The sequence below is a fragment of the Podarcis erhardii genome, assembly GCF_964252035.2.
Source record: "Podarcis erhardii genome assembly, chromosome: 1".
In the NCBI taxonomy this organism is placed as follows: domain Eukaryota; kingdom Metazoa; phylum Chordata; class Lepidosauria; order Squamata; family Lacertidae; genus Podarcis; species Podarcis erhardii.
This window is the reverse complement of record NC_138497.1, coordinates 29596723-29621744: the sequence shown is the minus strand read 5'-3', so window position 1 is coordinate 29621744 and position 25022 is coordinate 29596723. Positions and strand designations below refer to the sequence as shown.

The window sequence follows — 25022 nt, the reverse complement described above, 5'->3', positions numbered from 1 at the left end:
GGCAGTGGCAAAGTTTTTATCGGTGGTTGCAAGAACAAATGAGCCCTATATTCTAAACAAAATGATTAATTAACCTGGAGGTAGGCTGTATGAACTGTGTACTGATTTGTAATGTTTTATTGGGTCTCTGGACTGTAATAAAGATTGTTGTTGTTGTTGTAAGACAACAAATAAAGCTACGTAATGCTTACCATCACTAAGCCAGCAACTAAAATAATCTTAAATAGCAATCCGGATGAAAAGTGGCAGTGCAATGGGGAACATCAGATGTCATCCTGCACCCCAAGAGGCCTGGGCAAAATGATGTATCTCGGGATGTTGTGGACTCTCCTTCATTGGAGGTATTTAAGCAGAGGTTAGATAGCTATCTGTCATGTATGATTTAGTTGAGATTCCTGCATTGCAGGGGGTTGGACTAGATGACACTTGGGGTCCCTTCCATATTCTATGATATTATCACAGAATCATAGAATCTTAGAGTTGGCAGGACCAATGTAATGTGTTGGGGCAATTGGGCACCTCAGCAGGGCGCCACTGGCAAGATGCCCCTGGACCTGCTCCTCCTCTTCACCACTGCAATCTGCTTTTTTGCCTTCCTTTCCCTCTTTTGCAAGCAAGCAACAGCACTGGTGAGAAGGAAGAGAAGCGGCAGCCACCGCCTGCTTTCTCATAGTCGTTGCACGGCAAGGGAGCAGGTGGAAGCAACGACAAGGAAGAGGAGCAGCAACAGCTGGCAGCCAGGGGAAGGACTCAACGGAGGAGGGCCTCCATTGAGAGTGTGCTGCAGAAGCCGCCACCCCCACAGCTGGAGCCAACACTGGAGTTGGTTGTTTTATGACTGTCAAACTTATTTAATATTTATGCAGAACTTTTGAAATCTGAAAAATGCTTAACTGTCCTTGTTTTATTTATTTTCACATTCTTGTCACAAATGGCAGACTGGAGCAGAGCTTGAGTGACTGCAAACTGCCCAAGCCCCATCCAATGAATTTATGTTGAAGGTGGGATTTTGGTTGCATGCTAAACTCAGGTGTAAAATGTGTTCAGTATACTAACTGAATGTCTGCATTACAATGTTTAAAGTGTATCTGAAAAATTTCAAGAAATATTTGATTGCTTTATTTGTAACTGGAAAGTGCGCATTTGGGGATGTGTAGGTTTTCAGCGGAATTGTCAGACTGTGCCACCAGGATTCATACTTAGTTACCGTCTTACGACAATGTAGAGCAGGAGCTTAATCCCATCATATGGCTGGCATGTTTTATCTGGGGTTTACAATGGATCCTGGGGACTTGCAGGCTGCCCAGATTATTTCAGAGCTATTTGCTGACAATCAGGGGTTGATGCCTCACTGTTAAATATTTTGCACCACTGGGACCAAGGGAGAGGGAGAGGTAGTGTAGGTCATCAGAGATGAATGACTGATTTGGGTCTGGGGAATGCTACAGAGACAAACTACTCCCCCCCCCCCCCGTGCTTGCATTGTTATTTTTGCAGACCAACAATGCAATCAGATGTATTCAGTAATCAAGAAGTTCTCTGGTTTTGCAGGAGCGGTCACCCTGAAGCAGAACAGCAGGGTTGGACGTTTTTGGTTTCAAACTGGTGTGCTTTAGGTATGAGACTATCCACCAGAAAGCAGCTGCAAAGAAGAAATGTTTAGGAAGGCTAGCAGTGGTGGCAAAGCATGGCAGCAACAGATGCCGCTCCACCCCCCCTTAAGTGTCTCAGGAGAAGAATGGCCACTTTCCAGAATCCTCATATCAGGTTCCAGGTTTGGACACTTTCACATCTCAGGTGTCCTAGGAATAGTGACCTAGTGACTGTAAATAGAAATGTTAGGGGTTGTGATGGGCACATGCATTGGGGTTTAGCTTCACTATAATAAATCTATGCTCTTCTCCTTGGTTTTAACAGGATGCAAAAGTGTACTTTCCCACACCTTCAGTCATGCAAATACTGAACATATGCCGAACTAGTATGCAATCAGGAATCCTGATTATGTGGAAAAGCCAACATGTGTTTTGCAGGAGATGAAGGCAGAGCCAGCAGGTGCGGTCTGGTTTCCCCCCACACTCAACATGTTCAGTTTATATATGATTCAAAGTGTGAAAAGAACTAAGGTCTGATTCTAATCTGTATCACCCTACCAAGTCAAAAAGGTGAACATTTATTCATGGCTATTCTCCAAGAGTATGGGAGATTGTGATGCTAATGATCAATACCAAGATGATGGTCTACCTGGCTTGTGTGTTGAACGCACTGCTTTATGGTTGTGAGGTGTGGGCAACTTACACCCACCAGGAGTGACACCTCAGTTCCTCCCAAATGTGCTGTGACAGGAAGATTTTGGCCATTACATGGCAAGGAAGAGTCTCAAACAAAGATGTGCTTTCTTAAGGCTACAGTCTTGGCATGTTTGCACTCCTGTCTCAGTGACGTCTACAATGGCTTGGTCATGTACACAGAATGAAAGGTGGCATGATCCCCAAGGATGGGCACTATGGTACTTCAGGCACCAGACCCATTGGCAGAACAACTCTGTGTTGGTCTGCAAATGTGACATATAGGCTGACAACATTTAACCCTCTCATGTTGGAATCCCTTGTAATGACTGTAGTGCCTTGAGACAATCAGTCAGGTTGTGTATCCACAGCAGTGACCAGAGGAGGAATGACTGCTGGGAGCACAGAAAGAAGAAAAACCATGGTACATCTGCATCAAACAACTGGATGTCTTCTTCATCTGCAACAACACATTTCTCTCCTGTATCTGTCTCTACAGCCACAGCAGGTGCTGTAATTCTCCAACAGTTTGATTGTGCCCCTGAATGATGTTTTCTGACAGATGCCAGCAATTCTTTAGGCATGTTGGAGTCAAAATTCCCCTCTTGGCAAATGGTACCTTATTTTAATGAGATTAGCATGTAGGAAACAAAATCACCTAATGCCAGAATAAACCAATTAGCTGAATACTTGGAGGCCTGAGGCCATCCATTCTGAGGAGGACAATCCATTTTAGAAGTAAAAGTTGATGAACTCTCTGATGGAGAGGACCAAGTAAGGCAAGGTGGGTGATGTCTGTCATGACAGAGAACTCTGATATCTCGAACAAGTGCCTGCAGATGGATGTGTCCATCTCAGAGATGCATAGCTCCTTTGCCCACAAATGGTCTGAGAGGAAACAAGCTGCATTTCTTTTCAGGTTGGAGGGCATGTTGCCTAACTGTGTCTGCAACACCAGGAATTTGGGCCTTCCTGCTGAATGGTCTGTAACCCCTTCATGAACATATCAAATGCTCACAGCTAGTTGCTATCCATCAAGCCCCTGTTTGATGGTGCTGAGGATAAATTAGAGGTCATGTACTGACTGGTGTCACAATAAAAAACCTCCTAGCCGCAACACAACTTTTTCAGGCTCCCCCCTGTCTCAGCTGCTGATCAGAGCTTAAGATATCAGGCCTTTGTCAGCATATTTAAAGGCTCATTTGAACTCATTTCCCATGCCTGAAAATTCTGAATAGACGAGCCATCTTCATACATTCATACATTCATGGGACTGGGGACATCATTCTTGTTGCCCTCCATGAGTTTGAGGGTGACTGTTTTAAGTCTCCTGTATCCATGGTGTCTGCCTGTGCATTATAAAACCCTGGAAACCTGGTCCCTTTGCCCTGGGCCAATCTAGGGGCCTTGCCTCACACTCCAGTACACACTCAGCACCCAGCTGCAACAGGGCAATTTATCTCATCTAGTACAGAAAATGTCTGCAGCTGAATTATCCAGATGGAATTGTCACAGTTCAGACAGTGTTTTCTCTAGACTTTGATGGAGTTATCACATGACCTGACCCAGAACTGTGATTTTATGTGTTTGGCCTGAATAGTGATCAAGTAAAGAGTATTTAAACATACCAGTTTCATTGTTATGTAAGCAACATCCCCGATTCCTAAGCAGATACTAGATAAGTCAGTAGAAATTCTTACCACCTTCAAGTGTGATAGGCAAAAATCCCAAGAGGAGACCTGGAATAGCCAGTTTGCTTCAGTTTGGCTCTAGCTCAGGCCATTTGCTGCTGTGAAGTTGTCTGTTAAGTGCTTCCTTGTTCTAAAGTATGTGTGGGAAATACCTGGGGGCTAAATGTGGCCCTCCAGACTTCTCTGTTTGGCCCTTTGGACTTTTTCCAGGCCACACCCCCACCTCAGCCACACACCTTCTTCCCAGGCCACACTCCTCAGTGACCCTCCTCGAGCCTTGTCTGGTTGGAATATGTCCTTGAACTCTGATAATGTCTCTTGCTTTGTTGGGTGTGTGGAAACTAGCCTACTGTACAAAAGTAAAATTTACATATGTTGCTCCACCCACTTTTTGGCCCCACCCACCATTAGAACATGGCCCCTGGAATGTAGGAAATGTAGTCCTTCTGAAACAGCTTCCCCACCCTTGTTCTAAAGGTTCTCCTAGCACAGAAAAACCTCCTTACCTTCTGCATTTTGCTCGGGGGCATCATTAATGTGGCTTAATCACAGGGCAATGTATGAAAGACTTTCTGCTCATGAAGGTTACACAACACAGAGCATCGTGCCTCAAAACTAGAACATAAAGCATCACAATCTAGTTTTAGTGCCCCATGCTGAGGAAAGGGCATTAAAAATAAAACTTGATCTGCTGTGGCATTAATCATGTTGGTGTTCTTTCTTCCTTGAATATTTGCTTTTGTCTTTTGACCCCATCCCTTTAGTTTTCCAAACCGTTGATGGATTTTGATGCTCTCCCACTAACATTACCCCCCCTTTTCTCAATAAATGAAAAGCACCATTTATTTGAAGGCAATTGTTAGTCTTGGTTTTCCTATGAACCCAGCCCTCTTAATCCTAGCAAACAGGATTCTCTCCTTAATCCCTAATCCCCGAGTACTTTAGCTATTAATCTGGAGACGCTTTCCCCTTTACCCAAGTGAGGTTAAGATGAGAATGGTTTCCCATGGTTACCAGTTCTTTCCCCCATGCTCTCTGATGGGATTGCTGAGTGTCTCTTAAAGCTCTGGGCCAAATTCAGACATTCTGATTTTGCCCTTCTGGGTTCATAGATTTCTCCTGCTTGAAAAATCTATGAACTCTTTTTGCTTGCTTTTTCTGTCTTGTGGGAGACCTGCTGGAATGCAGAAAATACAAGCATGTACAGTGCACAGTTAATCCTGTCACAGCAAAAATAGAAATGGAAAATTCTCTCTCTCTCTTGCTGCTACTGATAGCAGAAATTGAGATTCTTTCTTTTTATGTGTATTTCTTCAAATGACAAGAGTGGATTGCTTAATATAGCACTTTTAATGTGCACTGTAAGCTTTCTGTTCCCCATCACTAACACCCCTGTGATGTAGGCTGTGGCTTGCAGACACCTTATTTAAATAGATTGCCTGTAACCTTAATGTAAGAAAAGTTTGGAAACTGAGTGCATGCCTGTCCTTTGTTATACCTTCATCTTATAAATGAACCCTGGGTGAAATTAATACATAAAGGGGTGTAATTAATCTTCCTTTGCCCCAGCTCTCTCAAAGTTGGTGACCTTTCTAATGAGAATGACCTTGTAATTAAAATGTAACCCATGGGCATTTGATCTCTCTGCCATGACAGACTCCCATCTGACATATGTTTGAAGCATGCACTGAGAAATGGGTGGGTTGGGCCAAGAATTCAGACCCTGCTCAGCCAAGGAGGGGACCTGCTGGATGTCATCTGAGCAAACACAACTTTATGCCTCAGGCTGGGTTAACATGAGTAATAGTGAATATTATTAGTTATTTTCCTAGGTCTTGCTCAGAAGAGTGTAAAAGGAAGGACAGCATCACAGTGGATTGCATGGAGGAAAAGTTATCAGGTGTTTTGCTTGTGTGAACTATGCACATGTTAGAGAACAGTAAAGGCACAAGTTCTCAAAGCTACCAGCATGAGTTTGACCAAACTCAGGTGGAGTAGTTGGAGGGAGGCAGGGACCCTCTTGTTCCACGGTGGGAGGCAGTGGAAGACAGGAGTGCCTGGCATGCTCTGGTCCATGGGGTCACAAAGAGTTGGACACGACTAAACAACAACAACAACAACAAAAAGGCACAAGTGTGTTTAATAAGTAAGAACAACTGTCTGTGCAAACTTGGTGACTGAGAGAATGTGTGTATAAATGTGGGGCATATTATATTAGCCTGTTTTTTCCTTGTATATCTTCTACCTGTGCCCTAACATTTATATATTATGTTATGAATGATTGAATTAGTTAAGGATGCATTAAAGGTCTGAATCTTAGAAGCTGCAGCATGAGGCAGACTCCCCTCTTAAAAAACACCACCCTTCATCCCACTGAGAACTAAGAGAGGGAGATAGTAACGCATATTAAAAATGTGCCCCCCTTGAGCTTCATAATTGTTTCAGTTGTAAAACTATGTGGATTTTATTTAGTGTTTAGCTTTTGAGGCATTTTATAAACACCCTTAATATTACATCCCACGAAGAACTCTTACCATGTCCAACACACAGGAAAAGGAATGCTGTTTCATCTTGAAGAAGCAAAGGTGTTGCTAGTAACTTCTGCATTGTCAGTTAATGATATAACTTGCAAACTGGACACTCATGAATGTATCCATGGTGGAATCTGTGCTTTCCCACGTGACCTTTGGGATCTCATGACGGCTCCCCTTTGTGCCTGGACGGGGCCATTTTGGCTAAATAAAGATGTACATATTCAAATGATTTCACTATTAATATGTAAGATTGACCAAAAGCACATTTTCTTCATCTGCTACAGTTTTAAAGCTCCCCCCTTTCCCCTTTACTTTGTATTGATTGAGGGAAGAGTCATCTTTGTTAATTGAATATTGATAAAGAAATTAGGAAATTGAGGGAGATGGCAGAGTGCGGAGGTCTTTGTTTCTGCTTTACAATAGGAGTTTTTTTTTTTTAAAGCAGGGAAGTCTGAGAGAGGAAAAGTGGGAGGGGGAAATGTTTAAAACCACAGCTAGGAAATCACTCTTCCAGTCTACATTGCCACAGCAAGATCAATTTTCAATTTGTTTCCTTGCCTTTTGTGTTCCAAGACACTTAGATTTCAGGGGTGTTCACTGTGATCTACCAGGGACTGTTTGTTTAGAACAATTTATCTGTATGGTGTATTTCTCCCGTCCCAACACAGCTCTAGAGGTGAGGGATCCAAGATGGCTCTCCCCTCATCATTTTTACACTGATGAAACTCTGTTTGTTTCAGTAGTATGTCAGAGTGTAAGGTGAGATGAGCACCCATTTCCGGAGATAAGGCTTATCTATATTTGCATCCTATCTTGTTCTCCAAAGAGCTCTGGTTGATGCACATGGATTTTTCCTTCACAAAATAGGTTAGCTGGTGATAGAAGTTGGCTGGTCCAAGGTCATCCAGTGAGCTTCATGGCTGAGTGGGGATTTCAATATTGATCTCATTGGTCAAACTTCAAAACCCTACCCACTACACCAACACTCTCCAATATTTTCAGACCTGGGACCTATGTTTAAACCAAAACATGCATTTGGGGGATTCATTTCTTATGGTTTTTTTTTTTTTTTACCATATATGTGTGTGTGTGTGTGTGTGTGTGTGTGTGGTGATAGTGCCCCATCTTAGATCAGACAGTGACCTAGTAAGAGATCCAAACCCAACAGGTGAAGACCAATACAGTGCACCATACTGACTGTCAACATTGGTGCTGTCCAATTCGTGTATATGTTTGCATGCATGGATGTACAGAATATTGCTAAGATAGGCAGATACAGTATTGATAAAGAGCATACAAATAAGGTACACATGCCCACCCATCCTCTGCCAAATAAGGACAATACTTGTACACATTTAATGAAGCGCCCTAGTCAATGAAAGCATATGCCACAATAAACCTGTCAGCTTTTAAAGTGTGAAAAGACTATAGTTTTCAAATCGTACAACTCTTGTTTAGAGACTACACTTTCTTTATTCAAATTCACAAGTTTTATCATTACATATATTTATTTATTCATTTCATAACATTTATGCACTGCTTGGTTGTAAAAAACAGACAAGGAAATCTTAAAGAGGTTTACAAAAAGATAAAACAAGAAAATCAAGAAAAAAAATATAGTACTTTAAAACATGCAAATGTTAAAATACTGAAACAGATTAAAATTCACATCAGTTTTCTAAGCATTTGGGTGGGCTTATCTAAACAAGAATGTACCATATATGAAGGTAGGTAGCAAAAATAAAGAACTGTTATGTGCAATTGCTAGGAAAATGAGATGCATAGGAAGAGATTAGTAGAAGAAGTAAATGGGTATGGTGGGGATACACCTTTGCATCAGGTAGTGAAATATAGTTTATGTTCATTGTTTTTCTTTTGGGTTATCATACATTATCATTCATAACTGATGATTACTTGCATGCCCTTTATAAAAAGTGTGTGTGTGTGTGTGTGCTTGTGTGCACATGCATGCCATCTGGATATGAAACCTTTTTAAATTTACATTTTTATTGATTTTTAAAAATAATAATATAGGCAGATTTCCTTCACAAATAATTATGTCACAGGTCTGAAAAATTCATCTTTAGCTAATAGTGAGGAAAGTAAAGAAAATTGCCTGCAAGAAGTATTGTTAGTGGTATCTATAATTTAGTTGTTAAAGGCAAATTGAAATCATTTAAGAAATCGACCCTTGAATAATGTTCCTGCCAGCCAGTCCCTCAAACCCCTAAATTCATTCTGTTGTTTTTCTCATCAGAACTTGAGTTGAGAGACTAGAATAAAAGTCAGATGGAAGGAAAGTTGTAGAAATCAGCTTAGATGAAAACAGATATAAAATATAATGGAGAGGCATCATATAACTTTCTTATCACTCTACATTTATTTCTTTTATCATAATTAAAATTATATGCTGCCCTTCAGCAGAGCTTTCAGCAAAATTCACAGTTATAAAAACAAGCTAAAAGATAAGTTTAAGTAACTACAATAAATAATAACATGTTAAATGGGAAGAAGTTGGGAGAACAAAAATATCTGTCTGATGCTAAAAGGATATCCATGTGGACTTTCCGGGGGGGAGGAATTTGTCAAAAGGTGCACTACCACTGAGAAGGCTTATGGTGAGGTTACTGGGGGAATATTCCAGAGCTTACAAATGACCCCATAAAACCCAAATCTCTTAGCAGTGACAAGGAATGCAAGACACATGGATCTTCTGACATCAGTTGGGCAGTCTTCTTCTCCTCTCCTCAAGAATGTCTTTGGGGATGACATGAAAAGACACACCAGTGGGAACTTCCGCCTAAGAACATCACTGGACTGCTGAGGGCAGCCAAGTTGCCACTTGATGCCACAGGAAGGCTTAGGGAGTGGGTGGAAGGAAGGGATGGGGAGAAACGTCTCAGCCACTTCACTTTACAGGTAGGACTCCCCACCCACAAATTCACCTACTCCCCTGGAAATTGCTAAATATCCCCGCCCCCCCCCATGACCCCATGAAAGCAGGGAGCGAGGAATAATTGCCCCAGCTTTATTTTTACTCCAGTGGTAGCCAACTTGGTGCCCTCTACATGCTGCTAAACTACAATTCCCTATTATTTCTGCCCACTAGCCATGTTGGTTTAGGCTCATGGGAGTTGCAGTCCAATAATATCTGGAAGATACATACTGGCTACTTCTCTCTTACACAATTATGAGAAGAAGTGTGAATGTCTTCCTAAGAGAGAAGGACATGTTTTGTATTAGTAGCTTGCCTAGGGTGCAGAGCCATGAGCTATTTAAGGTCAATTCAAATCAACCTAAAGTTGTAGACATTAGGTATCTGGTTATCCATTCTCTGTTTCAGCCAGGATAACTCTGCTTGAATTAAAAATAAACACTCATTGGTTTCATACTGCATTAGAATGTGTGCATCTATATCTGTGTCTATATATCTATATCTATCGCCTTTGTACATGTGTTCCCCTCCTTTCCCAAGCTGCATATTGTCCAGCTGGTTTGACTGCCAGTGTTTAACCTTGTGCTGTCTTCAGGTTGGCTGCTGGCTGTGTGCCTTCTCCCTAGCTAGCTGGGGTGTGCTTGTCTGATTAGGGGAAAAGGTGTTCGACACGGTTGAATTACTCTTTGTCTGAGACTGTCCTTCGTACATGATAATTTGCAAGCTTGGCCTACACTCTATTCATCTTGTCTTGCTCTCTCTCCCCCATCTGTGCTCTTTTTCCCTCCCTTGTTTGCATTTTATTAAGCTGACGTGATTCAGGGTTTCTCCCCGCCCCCTCTCCAGTTGGTCAGGTCAGTAGCAAAAAGAGAGAGAGAGAGAGAGAGAGAGAGAGAGAGAGAGAGTGTTAAGTCCACTTGGATGAAAGCATTAAGTTTCAGGGTCATTGCCCAAAGCAAAGCCATGCTCCAATCTATGGTTCTGAACTTGGTGGCTAGCTAAAGCTAAGCAGAAATATATGCATCAAAGGAGACGTCCTGGTGATTGTAGGAATGGGAGATTGCCTGGTCAACTGGTTAGGGGGCATTTTCAAGATTACATGTTATCACTAGAACAGGCATCCCCAAACTCAGCCCTCCAGATGTTTTGGGACTACAACTCCCATCATCCCTAGCTTAACAGGACCAGTGGTCAGGGATGATGGGAATTGTAGTTCCAAAACTTCTGGAGGGCCAATGCCTGCACTAGAACATAGGAAGTTGCCACATATTTGTATTTGTCCATCTGACCTAATACTGTCATTGATCTAAGGAAGAAGAAATACAGTGGTACTTTGGGTTACAGATGCTTCAGATTACAGACGCTTCAGGTTACAGACTCCACTAACCCAGAAATAGTACTTCAGGTTAATAACTTTGCTTCAGGATGAGAACAGAAATTGCATGGTGGTGGTGTGGCAGCAGTGGGAGCCCCCATGAGCTAAAGTGGTACCTCAGGTTAAGAAAAGTTTCAGGTTAAGAATTCTCCAGAATTAAGTTCTTAACCCGAGGTACCACCATATTTTCCATCACGTATTACCTGATTTTTTTTTTTAAGTGGAGGTTCCAGGGATTGAACCTGATGTCTTTAAGGTGCAGACCATATGTTTGGCCCCTCTCCCATTGCCTGCTCCTCATTAGGTCCTGGTTTGTTCATCTGACAGCCCTAAGCTCATGTACAAAGCTGCTGCATTTCAGCAGATGAATTTTCAGGAGTTGAAGCAGGTCCTTTTTGCATGATAGTTTTGAGAACCACTTTTCTGATGACAGGGTATATTGAAAGGTATGAAATTATTATCATTGCAGCTCAGGAAGACTATTATACTAGCCAGCATGAACTAGGAAGAACAGCGAGTTCCAACCCTGATGAACAGCAATAAGTTGCTGTGCAGTCACTGGGACTTTCTTTTTCAGACCATCAGTCTGAATATCTGAATTTTTGTGTTTGAGATTCCTAGTCCTTGGCATCTACTAAGTGATTGCAGTTCTTTCTTTTGTGATGCTTGAGACAATAAGATGATTCAGCTAATGCAGGAAAATGCCTGGGGTAAAAAGCAGTAGGTATACATATGGAAAATGTAGCTCCAAGTCCCTTTCCAGATATAGTTTTCTTTAGATGAAAAACACAATAGTAATTACAATTGTTTATTTACTCCTATTTTTGAACTAAGAAAATAAATTACCGAATTCATTTGTGTTAAGAAGAGTTCCTTCTCTTAAGCACATCTGGGAATTACCTTGCTTGTTCCAATGAAAAGTTCATCTTGTCCAACTTCCTTGCTTCCTACAGTGGCCAGCCAGATGCATGGGGAAGCTCATAGGCAGCTTGGCACATTTCCTGTGTTACACTAGACAAGAAGTTTTCAAACTTTATAACAGTGAATTTATTCAGTAACACATTCACCACAACATAAAGTGATCATGTGAGGAAGTAGCCTTCATCATGGATCACAGATTTCATGTCACCTCCAAGAACATGTTTCAGTCAAGAGTGCTCACACCATTCAGATGTGAGGCTCCATGCGATGACCATGCTGATGTGAATTGGATCTCAGTAGATAAAAGTCCAAGCTTTCTGGGAAGAGTCATAGCTCAAATATAGAACATATGCTTTGCATGCCAAAGGCTCCAGATTCAATCCCCAGCACCTGAGAATCTCCTGTGCCCAAACCCCTGGAGAGTCACTGTCAGCCCATGTAGGCAATATTGAGCTAGATGGACTAGTGGTTTAACTCCATGCATGGCAGCTTCCTGTGTTCTTAAGCCTCCTTAGATAGGTCATTTCCCAACCTCCTTTCTACTCATGGTGTTGTGAAGAAAAAGTTACTGCACTGAGATAGGAAACCAAAACAATGCAAAGGTGTAAGTTCCATATGAAAGCACCCACAAGAAACTGAACATAGCATTTGGGTGGTAGGTATGGGAGACTTAGAATCACACCACTATAAATCCATTAAGCAAGATGGAAATACCAGCAGTGGCTTAACCTCACAAAGCTGTTGTGATAACAAGCACGGTAAAGATGCAAGGCACTAGTTGCTGAGGGTTACCGTTCATATTTTGTGACAACTGTTTTAAAGGAAGTATCAAAACAGCATGACCATCAAGGTTTTTCAATGGCAAATTGGCAGGGTGGAAGGGAGGTGGAGGACAGCCCAATGAGTCACCTTAATTCCCATATGGACTTTGGCTACACAACAGTTGCTTATATTTGATGGACTTACTGAATCTAGTTTTTGAAGATAAACAGGATGTCTAGACATGTTCTTTGACATTGCAAGGGATTGTGACTGTATACACACATTCCCATTTATTCCGTACCCACTGTGCTCCTGCTGCTGGTTTAGGAAGCTGTGCACATGCAACCTTGGTCACAATCCATATATATCCTATTACATGTTATGAAATGCTGCGTTTTGATGCATTTTCTATCCTATCCAACTTCTATCCAAATTGAGAAAAAGAGCAGCCTGGCTGCATTTCAAACCTATAATACACAGTAGAGATAGCCAACATGGTGCCCTCCAGATGTTTAGGACTACAGTGTCAATAGCTAGGGATGATGGGAGATGTAGTGCATAATATCTGGAAGGCGCCACATTGGCTATCCTCCACATTGGGCTGTCCTCCACCTCCCTTCCACCCTGCCAATTTGCCATTGAAGAACCTTGATGGTCATGCTGCTTTGATACTTCCTTTAAAACAGTTGTCACAAAATATGAGCACACTATCAGCATACCCTGGGAGCCAGCCAGAGTCAGGAAGCCCTGTAAGCCTTTTAAGCTCCTGCACTGCTTCCATCACTACAGGCACCCACCATGGAAATATGTACCCAGAAGCCAATGTTGTTACTGCCCTGGGCTAATCAGTAGAGTTTGCAGAATATTATCTGCTGCCTTGGTTGGTGGCGTAGTGATTTGAGGGACTGGCAGAGAATAGAAAAGGTCCAAGTGGATGTGACCTTCAAAATGGCTAGCTGCAGACACCTGCTGGCTTCCCCTCCGCCCGTCAGCTTCCCCCTTGCTCTTCCTTAACTTACTGAAGTTTAAGAGGCCGAAGTCAAGGCTGTTCCTCGCTGCGAGAGTCTCCAGAGAGCAGCACTGAAGCAGAACTGCCATGTCTGAGCTGGGGAGAAAATGGAGTGAGGAGAATGAGAAACAGGGCACAGTGCAGGCCGTGTGCGCATTCCCCGTGTAAAGTAAATAAAGGAGAAAAACAAGGGCAATCATTTTTCTGAAATGGAGGGGGATGTGGGACGGAGTCGGGGAGGGGAGTGGTGTGAGGGCACTACGAGGAAGGGAAGAAAGAGCTGCACAAGTGACAAAGAGAGGAAAGGCAGGATGATTAAAAGGGGAAAATGGTCCCTTTCTGACACTTCAGAAACAGAGAAATGTCACAGCATAGCAGCTGTTTATTGTGGGACTTTTCTCTGTCCCAAAGGCCCAATTGCAGTCTTTCCTTTTTAAACAAAACTAAGGGCTGTCAACCAGTTAAACAATTTCTAGTTGATTAGTCAACAGTCTTAACTGTTGCATTTAAATAAATGTGCAGGGGCAGGTGGCTTTTTCAGTGAAAGAGAACTCTGATAAGCAAAGGCACCACTTTTGTTAATAGGCAAGGTGATATTTCATGTTGTTTTCTCTACCCTTTTCCCTAAAAGAGCAGCAGATCAGAACCAAAATAAAGACAAAGAGCAAGCAACAGTCTCGTCAACTAAAATTGGCTTCCACAACAAGTCATCATCAAAACGTTGATTAAGCTAATTAAAACTTTACATGACTTGAAAGACAGATCCATTCAGCAAATGGATTAAATATAATTTATTTATTATATTATTCAGTGCACTTTTGTTTTATATTGGTTTGCTCCTAGTTTGGATTTCTTCAACGAAGTGGAAGAAATTTAGCACATTGATTAATTCCACTGTTTTCCTATTGCTCTGTATGATCTTTTCTTTTCTTTTGCTGATTGGCAGGCAGCCACAGATCTCAGATTCCTCCCTCCCTCCCAGACTCCTCCTTCCTGGGGATTAGGAGAAACTGTATTGCAAGTCTACATTAAGAGCCCTGTTCAAATGAAGGACATACAACTTTCTCTCAGGGCCCAAACTACATGTGGTAATCATCATTTCATCCCTATCAAGACTGTGGCCTTCATACCTGCAGTTTGTATTGGAGGCAGGAGAGCAGAAGCACTTACTGGAGTGACTAGGAGCTTTTTTTTCTCATGCAGCTTCACCCACCCAGAGACAGAAATGGGACCACAGCTGGCAAAAATCCAAAGCCACCCCAACCCACATTTCAGGGTTTTAATCTGGATTCTACCCCCATTGCACTATTTCTCCTTTTAAAAAAAGCACTCAAAAACAATGTGATCTGGCTCTCAGCCTCACCCATTAACCCATTCCCCAATTAATCAACAATATGTTGGTTGAACCTACATCAGGTTGAACCTGGTGTGGGGTTTTCTTGTTTTGTTTGTTTCTGCTGTGAAGCACTAGCAGAAAGAAATGGTTTGACAGCCTTGGGATTTATTATTCCTCATCTCCCTATGGCCATATATATCTCTATATTATTGTAAGTGAGTCTTCAGAATTCTACAACTGGTAGAATTCATCCAAACCTCAGGGCTGAGGAGGCAACAGAGTTCATCCTTTCTCCTATTTAGTTCCAGGTTTGGAGAAAACTTCAGGGTCATCTTGCTTGTGGCCCCTCACCATGGCCAGGGCACCATGAGCAAGATGATAAAACTCTCATTCGTGAAATGTTCGGTGTAGCAATATACCAGAAATAATTTAGAGTTTAGAAATTGCTGCTCTGCATTTCTGTATCCCCCTCTCCTCCCAGTCTTGAAATGGCCAGGTTGCTCTGAGGTTCCTGGATATTAGACTTTCTGCAAATTCCCCATAAGGAGGGAGAAGACAAGAGACCATGTCCTGATTCAGTGGAATAAGAAGTTAAATCCATAGACATAGGAACAAATAAGTCGTTATGCTTGGAATGTGTGAGACCAGCTCCATTGCATTGTTCTTCCCCAGTGCTCATTTATCACATGAGACATGACAGGGGAGAGCCAAGGTCTCATGTCCCATTATGTCAGCATGTTCAAAATTTTGAAAGTCTGGGACATGATTCTCTTTTGGATTAAAAGCGGAAGCACACTTCATTATCACAAAGGAAGAAGACCTTCTGAGTGCATATAGGTTATCGCTGTGAGCTGAAGCCCTGAGTGCACAGTGTAATTCACTGGGACAGTCTATACACATTTAAATACTCCTCCCCTTCAGAACGTCCCCTGATGTGAGGATGGTGTTGGGAAAGGGCTGGGAGGAGCTACACAGTACCAAGGGCGAGGCTGAAGGTGTCTGTGACATGTTTGCTAAGTATTTTTAGTATAGGTTTACTTCCATCTACTGGGATTTAGACTCCATTGTTCATGCGGTTGGTTCCAGTGAGGTGTCCTGAGTGTCGGAATCTCCACTCGGCCAAGCTGATAAAGCTCATCTTCCGGCCGAGTCCTTTGGAATCGCCCTCCGACAAATAATTAATGACCTGAGCCTCTGATAAGGCTCCAAGGCACAGTTCCCCCATTCAGCAGAGTTTCAAAGCAGCAGAAGTGATGAGATTTATCACTATGCTTTATTTCTTACTACGCAGACAGCAAAGAAATATACATCCTCTCTCTATGAAAGACAGAGAGCAACTGAAACAAAAGAACAGAGAAACCAGTACGTCACATCCGTTTCCCTACTCCCATGAGACTATCAACAGTCTGGAAGGTCTCCGGAATGTAAACAGATTCCTGTGACTCTAAGCAGCTGCTCAGTGGCAAACAGAAACTAACACCGAGCACTTTCTTGCCCAGCTCCATGAGTTTCCGTTGCTGCAGTCTGAGGTCCTCGTTAAGGTACATGGCCAGTTTTATGCAGTCACTTGTGTCTTTGGCCCTTGCCCCTCAGGGTTTATAAAATTTGGTGGGGAGGAGACAGCTGGGTAGGCCAGGGAAGTAATTAGTGCCTCACTTTGAGAAGGAGTGGTCCCAGGCCACCTGAAGGAGGCAGTAGTAAGATCAGTAGTGAGCCCCCACATGTGCATCAGAGTTCAGCTGTTTGATGTGGGTATGTTTTTAGCATTCAGTGCTCTTTTGTGGTCACCAGAGCATGATGCAATCATACAGACATATTGTTCATTATTTTCTGGATTTGCACTGGCAAGCTGGCCCTGATATTCCCTACAGCCCATCCCCAGTCCATCAGTTTTTCTCCATCTCACTTCTTCCCATTCATTTATGCCTGCTTAAGGATGTTTTCATGGAATCAATGCTTCAATGACCCAATCCTGTAACAGAGTTATATCCTAAATAACAGACCTACAGAACATTAAAATAGTCACAGGAGCTGCCCATAAGAGATGGTGGGGAACAGGACAAGGAAATAGGCATCTGGATAGAAATAAATATATCTCCTTCCACTAAGAGAGAGAATTACAAAATGGGATCAATTAACTAGTATTTATTTTCCTTTCCACTCACTCCCACCCCTTTGTCTGGTGCTGCAGCCCTGGGTTAAACTGCAGAGAGTGTCCAGGTACAGACTGTGCACTGTTTCTTTCCGTTATCTCCTAAGCCTCTTAATGCATTTATTCCTTTCATGTGTGCTGTTAATGGATTCATTATTTGGGCAGGGAGATAATAGGCACCCCAGACATTTCTCTAGCCAATGCTTGCTTTCCCATCTGGAAGAAGAGTTGGCAGAAACTGACCACATGAGGGTCCTAGGTTTAGGGAGACCTAATAGGGATGAGAGGTGAGATGTAGAAAGCAGAAAAACAGGCATGGTCCATTGGGCTTACCAATTAACTTTCCTTTTTAAAACTCACAGAACAAAAAAAACCCCAAACAAATCCTGCACAACAGGCAAATTCTATTCCCCAAACTGTTTCCTTCCTTGCATAGAATGGGTTGTTTATTTATTTATTTTGCAACTTGCTTTTCAAATAAGTGTGTGTGTATAAGATTATTGCCAGTAAATGAAGCATATGGAAGCTTGTGCTGACACTATAATGACTGTGAATCAGGGCAGAAGAAATTGTGGAGCTGTGAACTGCAAGTTGATTTTAAGGTTGGGGCTAATTCTCTATTATCTGTTCTGTGATTTTCCTATAGATGCTTTGCATCTGGTGTCAGATCCTGATGCACTTCTTTCATTGTGTAATCCCTCACAGTGCTGCACAATGTTTTCTGGGTAGGAAACCATTCAGTCTAGCACAAAACTAGTTTCATTTTTTAAAAGATGTTTAAGATTGATTATAAAGATATCTAAGCCTGTTATATTTAATAAGAACTATTGTAAAGGAAGCACCCTTAACATTCTTCATTGCTGCAGTATAATCATAGAGTTGGAAGGGACCTCAAAGGTCATTTGGTTTCACCCTTCTCCCATCCAGTGCAGAAAATCCTCTACTACAACAAATCTGAAAGGTGGGCATCTGAAAATGTACTACAGTGGTACCTTGGGTTAAGAACTTAATTTGTTCTGGAGGTCCGTTCTTAACATGAAACTGTTCTTAACCTGAGGTACCACTTTAGCTAATGGGGCCTCCCGCTGCCGCCACACGATTTCTGTTCTCATCCTGAAGCAAAGTTCTTAACCCGAGGTACTATTTCTGGGTTATCGGAGTCTGTAACCTGAAGTGTCTGTAACCTGAGGTGTCTGTAACCTGAGGTACCACTTTACTGTAATCAGAGAAGTGGGATTGGCTACAGGTTCTTTTTTTTTTTTTTTTTTAGTATATACTAAGGTTGCATTCACATGGCAGTTTCTACCATTTCTGCAACATTTTCCAAACTGTTAATTTTACACATTATTTTTGACTTGTCACATAATGTAAAAAGCCACTTCTGGAAATCTAGGGGAATGTAGTGGAGGTTATGTGGTCTTTTCCATGTTAACTACTTCAGGGAAAAGCCTGTTTGCAACCCTGTTATCTCAGATTTGGGCAGGGGGTATAACAGCATACAGTTCTTCCATGTCATTTTCATGGGGGAACAGAAGCCCACATGTGCAGACAAGTGCAGGGAGTAGTGGCATTTCTTGTTGTGTCATGCCACGCCCACTGATTTGAATTAAATTTGGGGTGACATGCTGGTATATTGGTCAAAAAGCCACTGTTCCATAATGCAACAGGTACTGCAGTATGACAAGGAATATTAGAAAATGGGACAGGAGCATTGGCATTATAATCAGGAAAACTACGGTAATAAAGCATCTCCCATGTCTAAGTGGCAAACGTAGATTCATTACTGTGTGATGTGCGAAGCAACATTTGCCGTTTGCTTTTTATATTCAAATGCAAAAAAAAGGATATGATTTAAATTGCAAAAGATATGCACAGCATTGGCAGCTATGTGTAGTGTATGAATTTTGAATGCCTGAGTTTTCCCTTTACAGAAATACATTACAGTCGGTTTCCTTTTTTTGACAGTTGCTTCCATAGGAAGCTGCTTTATGCCAGGTTAAACCCTTGGTCCATCAACCTCAGTATTGTTTACAGTGTAGGGTCAACTTTGGCTGGTAGAGTTTCTTCAGGGTCTTCCCAGATAAGCCAGGGACTGAACCTAAAATCTTTTGCATGTAAACCATGTGCTGAATCACTGGACTATGGCCCTTATCTTTCATGCAGGGGGAAACAGGAAAAAGCAGGACAGATACATAATATTTTACTGGGGCTTATGTGGGATATTTTCCTGGTGGGATTCTGCTCTAGGTGTGTAACATTTCCCCAGTGCATTGTCATTCTTTCCAGCTGATTTGTAGCTGTGAGCCCCATTTCAGTATGGTCTGTAGGCGCTCAGATCTAGCCCACAGAAAGGCTTATTTACTGTGTGAACAGACTTTTTCTATTCTGTTTAAGCAGCATTCCAACTAACACAGATTGATGAGGCATTATGAGGAAATGCTTTAGCTCTCGGCCGCAGCTAAATTGTCTTAACACAGGCATCTCCTTGCAATTAAGGAGAATTAATGTCTGTGTTGTGCAGTGGTCATTGCCATTTGAGTATCATAGGCTTACACTGTACCCTGGCAGAAGCCACCAGATCAACTTATTTCTGTGAAGAAACCACACTTAAGTGAAATGGGATGTGAAATAAGCTATAGTTGAAGTCTCTTGTTACCGTATTCCTTTGTTCTTATTTTGTTTTGAATACCGAAAACTGTAATGATCCATTTCCAGTGTTTGCCGCTTAATATTAGCGCATGTAAAACAATGACACAGACCCTTGTTAGACCCTGGATCCCTAACAGGTCAGAATCTATGTTTGGGTATTTGCGAATAACATGTGCCCTTTGGGCAGTGTTGGAGATTATGGAAGAAAGCCAGGAAATGTGGTGTTGGGAGAAAACTTCAGCTGCAACAAAAGGGCCTAAGTTGTAAGTTTTCCTAAGTCATACGTTTTCCTAATGTTAGGATGAGATGCAATTGTGTGTCACAAGGCAGAGTAGCTGCTGCCTCACCTGACCCCTGAAAAAACCCCACTCTGCAACTCTACAGTATCCTTTTTGAGGTGAGGTGACCACAACTGTACACAGTATGTCTTCATAGGGCCATTGATCCATCCCCTTGCTCAACCTATGAAGACAGGTTACCATGTGGAGTAGTGAGCTGCACATGAACGGCTGTTGGAAAAGGTTCTGGAAAGGACCACCAAAATGACCAAGGTTGCAGCGTTTGGAACTGTTCTGTTTAGAAAAAGGGTGAGTAAGTGGCAACGTGATAGGAGTTTATAAAATTATGCATGGCATGGAGATAGTGGATAGAGAAGAGCTTTCCTCCCTCTCTTATAACACTGGAATTTGTGAACATCCAACGAAGCTGAATGTTGGAAGAGCCATAGAATCAAAGAACAGTAGAACTGAAAAGGACCACAATAAAATAAAGTACTTCTCCACACAGTACATAGTTAAACTAAGGAACTTGCTGCCACAGGAGGCAGCAATAGCCACCAACCTAGATGACTTTAAAAGTTGATTAGACAAATTATTGGAGAAGAGAATGATCAGTGGCTATGCTCTGTCTCCATACTTGGCGGCAGCAGTGCTTCTGAATACCAGCTGTTGGAAACCATGGGAGGGGAGAGGGCTCTCTTTGCCTCCATTCCTGCCATGCAGGTTTCCCACAGGCATCTAGTTAGCCAATGTGAGAACGGGGTGCTGGACTAGATGGGCCACAGGCCTCAGTCAGCAGGCTCTTCTTAGTCTAACTAAATCTAAAGAACTAAAGGTGGAAAAATCAGCTCACTCTGCTTATTAGAAATAATAATTTTAAAACAAAATAGAATAAATAATTTGATATGGTGTTCATCATTTATTCTATATTTTATTATTTTATTATCTTACGATGGTTTTATGATTTTATTGTATGCCACTGTGATGTTTTTCTAACAATTGATGGCTTATAAATATTATAAATATTTATAAATATTATAAATATTAAGATAAGTAAAAATATAAATATTAAGATAAGTAAAAATAAATAGTCATCCAACTGCTTTCAGGGTCTTCTTAAATGCAGTTATTTTTCTCTAGTTCAAAAAGTATTTTTTTTTTGGTCCAAAGATTCTGGGGTTTGAAGCAATTGTGCCTCCTCCACACTTGAGACTCCCCCCCCCCAAGTAGTCCAGCTCCCTTAAATTATCACACCCAAGGGAATCATAACCTGTATTGTTTATTGCACTGGGTTACTCCTTCACAAACGAATATAGGAGGCTGAATAAGACCATTGGTCCATTTAACTCAGTATTTTCCATACTGAGTAACACTGACTGTCCAGGATTTCAAACAGCTCTACCTGAAGATGCCAGGGATTGAACCCGGGACGTTCTGCTTGCAAAGCAGATGCTCTACCACCGAGCTGCAGCCATGCACATACTGTAACAAATCTGCTAGCCATATGATTTCCTTTTCCGCAGCAGAACTCTCTGGGTTTGTTTTCTTCGGGAGCCAAGTAAACACAGTGTGCAACTGCCCTCCCTGCCGTCCCATTCAAATTAATGTCAGATGGCTTACTAAAACGCCACATTTTTTTCGTCTCCCTGGAGAAATCTGTCTCCAAATGTTCTTTGGCCCTGAAAGGGTATAAATGGTTAAACGTCCTTCCTGGGGGATGCAGACCGTGGAACAAAGTGAAGTGGCACGAGGAGTCGATTATCAGTAACTTCCGACACCATCCCTACTCACCCAGCTCCCTTTGCCTTGTAGACGTCAATGAGGTGGAAAATGAAAGGAATAATGCAGGTTTAAGAGACTAATAATCAGGTCACAGCTGATCCTGGTTCAGATCAGCTGACAGCTGGTGCCTCCAATTTCAGAAGCCGTCCCACTTTCTGCTAGGGCCCAGGACTTGAGGATAGACTTCCTCCCCCCCCCCCCCCGGTTCAATTTATCCGTTGCTGATGGGTGGGAGGGGGGAATCCACAATTAAAGCTGCAAATCCACCATGTTTTTCTGTGGAGGTCTGTGATATGCCAGCAATTTTAATCTCAGATTGTTCATTATATTTGCTTCCTAGAACATATTAAATCTCCTTCTTTGACAGTTTCCCCCACCCTTGTGCCACCAGAGCGCCACATACTTTTTATTTTTTACTTCTCCCATTTTATTTCCCCCACTTCCTGCTCCCCAGCAGCCCAACCACCTCCCAAACCTAATCTCAGTGTTTGCTTGTTTTAGCTTCCCTAATCCTGTTGTCTCACAAATCTCTTCACCATAATCCCGCCTTTGTCTGTCAATACAATTTGTTTGCTGTGGGGATCCAGGGAGGGAGGAGGGAGAACATGGCTAACATGGCTAGGAAAGGATGAAACTGCTGGGTTTACTCGGGGAGCCTTAGCAGAAAAGTGCATTTGCTCTTGTAGCCCTGCAAGGCTTTAGGCTGCAGGCAGCAACTGCAGTCATCTAAAGTTTCAGGTTTCCAGACCTCATGTTGGGCTCCAAAATCAATTGCTCATTGCAACAATTGCTTCTGCAGTGAAAGTAAAAACAAAAGCACAAAAAAACTAGGCCAGGTCTTAGAATGTAGTTGTTTAGTCGTTTAGTCGTGTCCGGCTCTTTGTGACCCCATGGACCAGAGGACCTGGCATTTCTGTCTTCCATCTAAAGTCAATTTAGGTGAGGCTAAAGTTGCCAGATTCAGTAGAGCAGTCTTCTCCAACCTGGTTCCCCCCAGATTCTTTGGATTACAACTCCCATCATCCCCAGCCAGTGATGACTGTTTCAGCTTCCAAAACATCCTGGTCATCCTTAGGTACCTGAGTTTGAGGAAATGGGAACCTGTCCTCTGTCAGTGGGCCATGGAGGCAGTGCGGGAAATTAAAAGAGTAGCTAGCTCAAGCTACCTGGCATTGCTTAGAGTGCTGAGATGGGGGCGGAGGGTGGAGAGGGAAGTTTGCAAGTCATAGCTAGTTCTCCAAGGGAGTTGAAACAAGTTGGGGTGGGAAGGAACTTGGGCCTTTGAATTCTGGAGTTCAGAATTAATTTTCCTCTTTGATCACGCAAGTGCTGGCATTTCAGAGAGTGTTTTAACACATGGCATTCAAGTGTCTCGGAGACTCTTGAGCTATTTATGGTATGTGTGGAAGTAGTTACAGTAAAATAGGAGAGCTGTGTGTGGTTTTTTTTTTTAATGAATGTACATTGCATCCGGTGTAGACTTTTATATGCATGTTGCAAACCAATCTAAGGAAAAACCAGTTTAAGCCTCGCTTGTCAAAATGGCCTCAAATGGCTGTGAAGCTGACCCAGTTTTCCAGATAAGTCAGGAAACCAAGCCTTTTGTATAGCTCTCTTCAAGTGGTGGAACAATCTGGTCTCCTATTAAAGGGACTCTCCTACCCCCTTTTGGTTGAAGACTGCATTGCAAAAATTTTGTACAAAGGGGCCTCAAGAGCTTATTCATTCCCAGTTCAGACTTAATGCTGAATGAGAGTGAGTTGGTGGCAAGTCAGCATGTTGACTGTTGCTATCAATTTATTAGGGGCCTGCAAGGAGTTAGGTACTGTGCAAAAATTAAAATGTCATCCCAGGCCTGTGCGTTTGCATTTCAATGAACAAGGCACTCTAGGAAGGGAAAAGGGAACACAAAGGGAGTGGGATAGGGAAACAAATGAGAACAAAATTGTTGGAAGGCTGAGATGGCCAGCATTACCTTTTTAAGGGCTAGGTAGATTTTTTGCATGCTGTTCATCAGACTCTCCCCAAGGTTCCAAGCACATGGTAATGACTGCTTTGCTTCACAATGCTTGTTGAAAGCCCAGCACACGCCCAGAAATTGGCTGTCACCCTGGGGTCATATGAATTGGTTGTGGCTAAATGGTGCATTATTAACTTAATTGACATCAAGGGCAAGATTCCATATAGCTTCAGTAAAGGCAGGATTTCATCTTCCTGCACTGCCATTGCATAACCTTTTGTTAGCAAGCACAAGCATCTAGGTTTTGAGCCTTGAGAGGTATGCTAGCATGTTTTGGCACAGTTGGCATGCCATTATGTTTGATTATTTGTTATATTTGTATTCCACACCTAGCTGAGAAGTTTAGTTTATCTTCACCATAACCTTGGCAGGGAATTTCAAGGGGGCAACCACATTAGTTTGTTACAGCCTCTAGCGCTGGATGGCTGGGCACAAGTCCAGCATCCCACAGCCTTGGGAGGGGAGCAGAACAACCCCCGGAGGTCCAGAGAACAAGTTGTCAGGTAGGACTGCTCCTGGACTCTCAATAGACCTGCCACTCGAAAGTTGATGTCTGATTGATGCATCTCAATTCCAGTCTCATCTTTGGAAAAATAATTTAAATTAAAATGAGAAGCACATTGCTGGAAGCTTGGCTGCTGGTGCAGCACTATATTTCCTTGTGTGTTCTTGCAGGAGCCATACACAGCCAAACCATGGGGCAGGGGAAATAGAAGGAGGAAAGCTTGGTGGAACAGGGAGGGAGAAGATCAGTGTGGGTAGTTGTGGGGGAAGGGGTAGCCAGTCCAGATTAGCAAAGATGAGCCTGGAAAGCATCTTGCCTGAAGCGCCCCCCAAAATCAGACAGTTCCTCTTGTTTGTTACAACTTAAATGCCAAGTGATTTATTTTGGTATAAGCTGTTATGAACTAGAATCCAGTTAATCAGAAGCACCTTTTGTCCTCTGGAGTCCACTAATTCAGACAATATCCTTTTAGTTCCATTGTTTACGTTTCTCTCTTTATTTATGAATGTAGAATATATTGCTACGTGCACCTCAGTTCACTGAGTGGTGAAAAGTTCCAGAGGTGCAGTTGGCTCCTGCTTTATAACAAGAGCAATTCCAGAGGTGGAATGGCACAACCCAAAAGCTTCCCCTTTGGTTACTACAAGATGTACCTGAAAACAACCAGGAGAGAGTCATTGGCAGATCTCAGTGGTGAGGTGGGTCTGTTTAGCTGCCACAAAATCTTGGCTGTGTCTCCTGTGAGCTACGTTAGGCTGAGAAACTGCGAGCTTACCCCTGGGGCTTTT

The 25022-nt window shown here is 42.5% G+C and overlaps 1 protein-coding gene across 19 annotated transcripts in view; it reads left to right on the top strand.

Annotated features, from left to right (window-relative positions):
- NRXN3 (neurexin 3) overlaps positions 1-25022 on the top strand; it is a 1212171-nt gene that overhangs the window by 198087 nt on the left and 989062 nt on the right. The window lies entirely within an intron of this gene.